This window comes from Lactuca virosa, chromosome 3, assembly GCF_052849685.1.
Source record: "Lactuca virosa cultivar CGN04683 chromosome 3, Lactuca_virosa_CGN04683_v6, whole genome shotgun sequence".
Classification (NCBI taxonomy): Eukaryota; Viridiplantae; Streptophyta; class Magnoliopsida; order Asterales; family Asteraceae; genus Lactuca; species Lactuca virosa.
The window spans coordinates 137322623-137331830 of NC_136428.1; positions in this window are offsets into that span (position 1 = coordinate 137322623).

Sequence of the window (9208 nt, forward strand, 5' to 3'; positions counted from 1 at the left end):
TTTTATTCCACTTTGGATCCGCTCGCAACAATTCTCATGATTTTTCAAAGTCGAAAACATGACCCATTTCGACCCGATATTGTTCCTTAGCCGATTTGAACAAATCGAAGTCGTTGGTTCCGCTTTGTTGTTGCGCCTCAAGCCGGTTGTAAATACCGTTGAATTTGATGCACCGCTTAGTTATCATACCCCATTTGCTGCTCAACATGTCATTGTTGCGATACAGATTTTTCTTTAAAATAACGTGAAACTTGTCGAGCACCGCCCCCCAATAAGCTCATTTTTTCATTCCATTTCCGCGAAGTTCGTTTTTTGAAGTAGCACACCAAGCCGCCGTCAAAGCGTATTCCTCTTCCGGTGTCCACCATTGTGGAACGTCTGCATTTTCTGTTTCTACCTCTTTTGATTTTCCTTTCCCTTTCCCTTTCTTACTACTTCCCGCTTCAACTTGAACTGATGGTTGTGTTGTAGGCGATGGTTGGTTGGTTGTTTGTTGCATCGAACCAAAAGTAGAGAAAAGATTTTGTTGAACGTAAGGTGAGTTGGGAAATTGCAGTGGCGGTGAAGCGGGATTGAAAGCGGCACCTTGGTATGGGATTTGTGGTGAACCTTGAGACGACAAAAGGTTGAAATAATTTTCATACCCCGCAAATCCGAGAGGCGAGTTTGTGTTTGGGTTTGATGATGGAGGGGGGTGTTTGGGTTTTGCTCCATTTTTTGAAATTTTAATGAAAAATGTTTATAAGATATAAAGAGAATGAGAGAAAGGTATATAAAAATTTGAAATAAAATATATATATATATATATATATATATATATATATATATATATATATATATCATTCCTATATATAAAAGCCTTATTTACCAAAAGCCACCAAAATCAAATTTAGTGAGTTTTCTTTCCGCCACGTATTCTACCTTGTGAACGACGCCATTAACATCTACGTCGCTTCATAAAGGGATACGTCTGTATCTCATCTTCCGACCGACACAAAAAAAAACCACCGTCTCGCCTTTGACTCCTAAGCCAATTTTCCATTCTGATCTTACGAACAAATCCTAATTTTTTGTTCATCAGTGAATCCCTTCTCCTCTAACTATACGAACTGCACCATCGACAAAAAAAGTAATCGCAACCAAATACAATCATCTTCTATGACAATATGTGACCGTCCTCTTCCTCTTACAATCGCTAAGCCCTAACACCGAAGATTGAAAGTCAATCGAGCCTCCGTTCAAAGAAAAAGGTAAGCATTTTTCTTTGTCTTCTGCATTTTGTCAATTAAAATGTATCATAAGTCGTTGGTTGATGGCTCCAATTTGAATTCAAAGTCTTCGTGTGCCCACTTTTTAGTTAACAATTAAATCCTTCTAATAGAACCTGATGCTATGCTTTAGTTTCATAAAATTCCCCGAATTCTTCACCGAAAATATCCTGAATATTGATTTAAATAAGAACGACAACATTTATCTTTCTGCGTTATCTCCTTATGCCATCGCAAATCTTCCCACTGGTATGTTTTCTATAAGAACTCTAAATTGACTTCACTTGTTCCATACTTTTTCTACTTCAAACTATCGATTGATTTCTTTCCAACTTAAAACCTATTTCACTTGTTTTTTTCTCCTATCTGCAAAGTCCAATTGTAATTATGATTAACGTTTGCACATGAGAAAATAGATAGATTCCAGTGTGTTTACATCTTTTCCAATTCTATTTATCATGATCAGTTGCAACATGTGATAATATTGCTCAGAGTTTGTTCCTTTGGTTGCTTTACATTGTATAACTTTGAATTCAAGTATAAAAATGTTATATTTTTACCACAAATGCATATGTTATTGCAATTTTATATTCCTTTTTGTTTTCAATCGTATAAAAGGTGAATTAAATTCAATCACACAAAGATATGTGATTAATTTGGTGAAACAGGGGAAAAACTTGCTGAAAGTTTGTTCCATTGGTTGCTCTGAATTCAAATATATAAATCTGTCATATTTTTCCTCCAAATGCATATCTTATTGCAGTCTTCTAATTTACCTGGTTATTTTGATACATTCATTTTTTGACAGCCTTTATTAAAAAAAATGTTTTTTCTCAGGGTCTTGAAGATCAAGTGATCTTTAAGGCGGACATTTGGCCAGACCAACAACTTACTTCAACCTATTCAAAGTGATCGTCCACCGTCCTTTCATACCCATAGGTACATGATCACAAACCCTAATTTCAAACTTTAATTACTTGAGAATCGTTCTTGCTTCTCTTCTACATTATACCACAACATTTTCTCCTCTGATGTGTGAAATTGTCTCAAAACATCTCTGAATGATTATGGGTTATTTGTGAAAGTGATGAACAACCTCTATCGAATTGATCGAATTGCATGAAATTTGTCACGCTTCATCTTTCTGATTCAATAAAGGTTCACAACCATTGTGATTGATTACTACCTTCCTGTAAATTTGTGTATGTTACCCTGACATAATCCCATTTCCTCTCTCGTTCTCTTGTGTTCTGTTTGGTTATTAACTTTTCAAAAGCATAATTCCCAATCTTCATGAAGTTTAGCGTCGTAAATAGGTCTCTATCCCAAACTAAAATTGACCATATTAATCCCATATTGCATGTATTTTTTAAATGGTGTGATTGCAATAAATATCAAATTTCCATCATATTAAAAAAAAAAAAGAATTGACATAGCCTTCAAATTGCAATTTTGTTTGTCGAGTTCCTGTGTTTCTAAATTAATCATAACTGATCAACTTTTTTCCTTTAAATTAATAAAAAAATCAAAAAAAATCCACTAATTTCCATCATATTAAAAAAAATTGACATAGCCTTCAAATTGCAATTTTGTTTTCCATGTTTCTGTGTTTCTAAAATTGAGCGTAATTGGTCAACTGTTTTCCTTTAAATTAAAAAAAACATCAGAAAGCATCCCCTGTAAAAAAAGTTTTAGTATTCTGTAATTTTCGTGACTTATGAATATACAACCTGGTGTTAAAAGTATAAGTTGAAATGAATTTGGATTGATCTAATTACACTTCATTACTCCTCATTCATAAGTTAACCAAAAATTGCAAATTGTTGATCGGCGTTATGTACACGTGAATAAAGAAATCAGACATATCTGCAACTTATCGTAACTACATTAATATTCCAGAAGAAAAATCATTTCAATATAGTAATAACTACAACACTAATCAATGGAACAACTCATTATTTAGTTAAAATTGTAGCATTATTGCAATCTCATTTTTGTCCTTCCTCCCTTTGTTTTTTTTTAATTTTATCTTCTTAATAACCAGGCATTTTGAATGAATTTGAATTTTAGTAGGTTATGAATTTTTAACAATTTCATTGCTTCTAATGTTCTTGTATGATATAGATTATCATGTCAAATTAAACATCGTCATGTTAAATTGATTGACTCGATAATAATTCATTCCTAGGTTATATCTTTATTTGTTACTTATCTCATCTTTTACTTCCCTGCTTACTTCACTATTCAATTTGAAAACGATCACTTTGAATGAAGTATACCTCACTCTTATGTGGGAATAGAAATGTAGATTTGTTTGTTTGTATAATATAGCACTGTACTTTCATATTCTTTTGCTTATTTAGGCATGTTATGTTGAAAATGTACCCATTTATATCATTGACCTTACAAATTTTTTGTTATTTTTACCAAATTTCAGGATCATGAGTGGATGTCATCAACCATCAAACATTGACAAAGAAAAAACAACTGTTGCTAGCTGTTCTAATGTAGATAAGAAACTATACAGGAGAATAGCTATTATAAACTGGAAGAAAAAGAATGGTAATTGTGATGCTATAATTGATAAGTTAGATATGGTTAATGTTGCTCATGCATATAAGAAAAGATATAGAAAAAAGCTCTCATAAAATGGAAAAAGAAGAAATTAAAGAATACTTGTCATACAAATGTAACAATAAACAACACAAATGTAAAAGTGTGTGATACCATACAAACAGGCCTATACCACATAAATGAAAACATAACTAATGAAAGTGAAAGACTCAACAAAAGAAAACATAGAAATCTAGGTCCACCAATTGAGAAATCAAATAATGTAGACAAGAAAAATAGCAATAGAAAAGGAAAGAATCTATTGCAACAAGTAATATTATCTGCTGATGTTCTTCCAGAGGTCATGTGTTGTTCTTATTGTCATGTTGTGAAATTTTATTCAGAAACATCAAATTTCTGTTGCCTATAAGGTCGTATTGTATTATCCAGTAATGAACTCCCACAAGCCATGCGAAATTTACTCACAACTAATTTTGAAGAAGCAAAATCATTTAGAACATATATTAGAACATATAATAATACATTTGCATTCACATCATCTGGTGTTACAGCTGATAAAAAACTTACAAGACGAAATATGGGTATTTACACTTTTAGAGTGTAAGGACAGGTATACCACTTCATGAACAACCTACAACCTAAAGAGAAAGAAGCCAAAAACCTTCAATTATATTTTCACGATACGAACAATGAAATTGAAAATTGGTTAACATCATCCCCAAGATTATCTAAACAGTTAATTGCAACATGTATAAGTTATCTGACGGATAATCCATATGCACTTTTTTTAAAAAAAATTAAGAGAAATTCCATGTTTGAATGAATATAAGATTGTTCTTAAAACTATTCCACGACAAGATCAACGTGTATATAACAAACCAGATGTTTCACAAGTTGCAGCACTATGGGTTGAGGGTGAAGAGAACGGTGAACATGGTCGTAGAAATATACAAGTAAGAACACACAGTGACGAACCAAAGAGTGTTGAGTATTATTATGGTTGTTATGATCCTTTACAATACCCTCTAATGTTTCCATATGGAGAACTTGGTTGGCATCAACACATTCCAAAAAAAAGTCCCACTGAACGAGGAAATAGTAAAACAGTTACATGTTCCGCAGAAAGGCTAATCTCGCCATCGGGTATTACACATGTTGATGACTTATTAAATATGGAAGAAATAGGTAAGGAAATACCCTTCGTGTTTTTGTAAAACATCTAAATTGAAACTAATAGATTTGTTTTTTTTTCAGGTATGGGAAAATCTTTGGAGAATACAAAATGTGTTTCTGTAAGAGAATATTATGCATATAAACTTCAAATGCGTTCGCATGATAAATCATGTTTGTTGCTTTTTGGTAGATTATTACAACAATATATAGTTGATAGTTACATAAAATTAGAAACACAAAGGTTAGCTTTTTATAGAAATCAACAACAAGAGTTAAGACAAGAGTTCCTTCAAGGGGTGGTAGATGCTATGGCAAGTGGTGAAACGAGTGCATCATCTATTGGCCAACGAGTGGTTTTACCAGCAACTTTTATTGGTGGTCCACAGAACATGAGAATAAAATACATTGATGCTATGGCATTAGTGCAAAAGTTTGGTAAGCCATACATTTTTGTAACATTAACCTGTAACCCTAATTGGCCAGAAATCAAACAACACATGATGTGTCACGAGGAAACACAAAATAGAGCAGATTTAATTGTTAGATTCTTCCATGCAAAACTTGAGCAATTTAAGAAAGAAATTTTTAAAAATGAAATTTTTGGTAAGGTTATTGCACATACTTATGTTGTGGAGTTTCAAAAAAGAGGACTACCACATGCTCATTTTTTACTTATACTTGAACCACAACATAAGATGTACCATGCAGAAGAGTATGATGAGATAGTTTCAGCCGAAATACCAGATAAACATTCAAATCCTCATATATTTAGAATGGTGGTAAAACATATGCTTCATGGTCCATGTGGTGATCTTAATCCAAAAAATGTTTGTATGAAAAAAAAGGGTATTGTAAGAATTTTTTTCCCAAAGCATTTTGTGAGGTAACAACACAAGATAAAGATGCTTACCCTGCATACAGAAGACGTGACAATGGGGTTAAAGTTACAGTTAGAGGTGCTACACTAGATAATAGATGGGTTGTTCCATACAATCCATATTTACTATGTAAGTTTGATTGTCACATTAATATAGAAATATGCTCTACAATAAAGGCTGTGAAATACATATATAAGTATATATGCAAAGGATGTGACAAAATAAGTTTTTCAGTTACACAAGATGATCATCCAAAGGTCATAAACGAAATTGATCAATTTCAAGCAGGTAGGTGGATTTCACCTCCAGAGGGAGCTTGGAGAATTTACTTCCCATAAAATTCAGGCAATTATCGCCATGCTTATGTATTACAAATGATGCAACAAATAAACAAATATTTATATGTAAATGACTTTTTTTTTTATTTTATATATTACTATTAATCAATACCAGTTCATACATTAACAACAGATGACTTGCTACACCAAGGATATAAAAAATTAATTATTGAATAGAACTCTGTATTGAATAAAATTATTACAACATAGTCGACATTACTCCAAACATGAAGAAAAGTTGGACTGTCGAAATTCAAGTTATAGAATGTGGTCATAGACAACTTAGTAACGCAAAAAGAGAATTTAGGAGACTCATGTTTACGGACACACATGTATACCAACATTACATGCGTTAATTTTTCAATTTGTATGTTGATTCTAATCATGTTTGTTACATCAGGGGACAAGAGTATTGGCCTTAGTCTATAGTAATGACCTTGACTTTTTTGAAAATACATTCAAACCATACAATCGCTATCAAATTTCCAATGCAAATTTGAGACTCACAGAACCACGTTTTCAACTTGATTCATATGAATTTTCTTGGACACTAACCAAACAAACACTCATTGAACCCATCGAAGAACAAACCCCACCACCACTTCCATGCCAATTTCACTTTACCCCATTTAGTGAACTATACAAGTATGCAGGTGAAGAAAATTATATAAGTAAGACATACACATTTACCCATTCATTTATATCCATTTATAACCACATTGTCACATATACATCTATACCTTTTAAAATGCAGATGTAAGAGGTGTTGTAATTAAATGCTTCCCAATTCAGCATGTGAAAAAGGGATCAGAAACATCATCAAAAAGGGACGTAATCATTGTCAATGAGGAGTATGTGCAAGATTAACTTCTTAGAATTAACAATATGAAATCATTTTTTTAAAATTTATTTATTATTATTATTCTAAAATCGACACATTTTTATCAGGAAAAAACTTCTAATTCTAACATTATGGAATCCCATCGATGAAATTGAAGGAAATGCCTTGGTCAAAATAACCAATACTGGGCCTTTGGTATTTGCAATGAGGGTAAATGTGACAACATTCTATGGTATATTCGAATCCCTTTCAACCATAATGCAGAAACATATATGCCTAAAAAAATACACTAATGATTAACAACATGCATATCAGGACAATCACTCACTACAAGCCCCAGATCTGCGATTCTTATAAATCCACCAGTGAAAGATGATTTAGCGCTACAAGACTGGTATATTCAAGATAATAATTACCCACAATTATATTTAATTAATTTTTTGTAATGCACAGGTACACAATTAACAAAGAAGAAATTAAAGGACTCCTTCAGAATGAAACATACAAGGATACTGAGATTCTGTTGCCATCTCCCGAAAACAAAGACATACTTCCAATAGGCAGGGCAATTATAAGGATGAAAAATGTAAGTAATTATAACAATTGATCATCAACTATTCTATATATTCTAAACCATCATAAACTTACCGATTATTTGCCACCAGGGTAAACCAACTTGGATAAAAGGAAATCTCAATCTACCTCATCAAGATAGAAGTTTCACACAAACAATATGTGCTATGTGTTTAAAACCAATTCAAGCAGATGTAAACTGGAACATCAAATGCCCTCTTTGTAAAGAGAAATCTGAAGTACATATCATGTATGTGTATTTGTATTAAATAAACTTTTAAACCAATTTTCTTTTGACATCATGATTCTTTGAACAGCTCAAGGGCAATAATTGAAATCGATGATGGAACTGGAACAATTGTTGCAAGCATATCAACACCAGAAATTGAAAAGTTAATTCCATTAAAACCCAATGAAATCAGAGATATAGGAGAAAGTGTAAGGTTTTATAATTTCAAAACCGTCATTTTTTAATTATTCAAATATTTTCATAACATTTAATAAATTACATATAGCAGGAAAAAAATGTACATGATGTTATTGCATCATCAGTTCAAGGATTATCAGTTGTCTCATTTGTCCGATCATATCAATCATGGAACCAACAACAACAAATCACAAGATTTGTCATTGTCAAGCTGCATAAAGTTCAAGAACATTACACCAAAGACCAACAACTACTCAATCCATCAACTAAATCTGAAACTCTGTCAACAACAAAACCAGCCTCACCTAAGCAAACCCAAAAGCGTATCCAGCTAGATGTAGGGAAAACAAAAGTGACGGAATCGTCATCTGTTGGCACATCAAGACCAACTAAAAAATGAAATAGGTATGGAGCATCAACCAACATTGCATTAAGTAGTTTAATTGTTTATTTGTGTACACTGACTGCTTTCATTTGCTTGTCACAGAGCTATTTTCCACACAATCTACCAACCGACTATTGATCATTATCACTTACCTAAATAAAGATAATATTATGTTATTTCTACATGGTATTGGTATGTTTCTATGTTATTATATCCAACATTATTACATTATTAGAACAATTCATGTATGCCTCACCATAACTTCATTTACTCTATAATATTTATGTTAGTCATCATCATGTTAATTTCGACATTCTACTTGCATAATCTTACATTTCCTTTTTTCTACAACAAATATATACGATGTCGAAAAAATATATACAACATAAATCCATAAATATATCAATGACTAATGACCATACCTATGTTGATTAACCAGAAATGATGAATATAATATACCCAGCCCAATCATTGTACACTAAGTTTGTTATACATTTACACATGTTATTTCAATCTCTAATTGTGCATTATGAATATCTTTTACTTTTACAGCTTTGGAAAAGTTTTACTTTTTCCCAATCTGAGAAACATATGAAAAAAGAATACATAGCATCACTCTTGTCATATAATCTAACATTATATATCATCATATTTATATTATTCTTACTATTCAACTAACATTACAATGAGAAATCGAACTTTTCTCGACTGATTTCATTATCATATTGGAACAAAGGAATTTCAATTATAA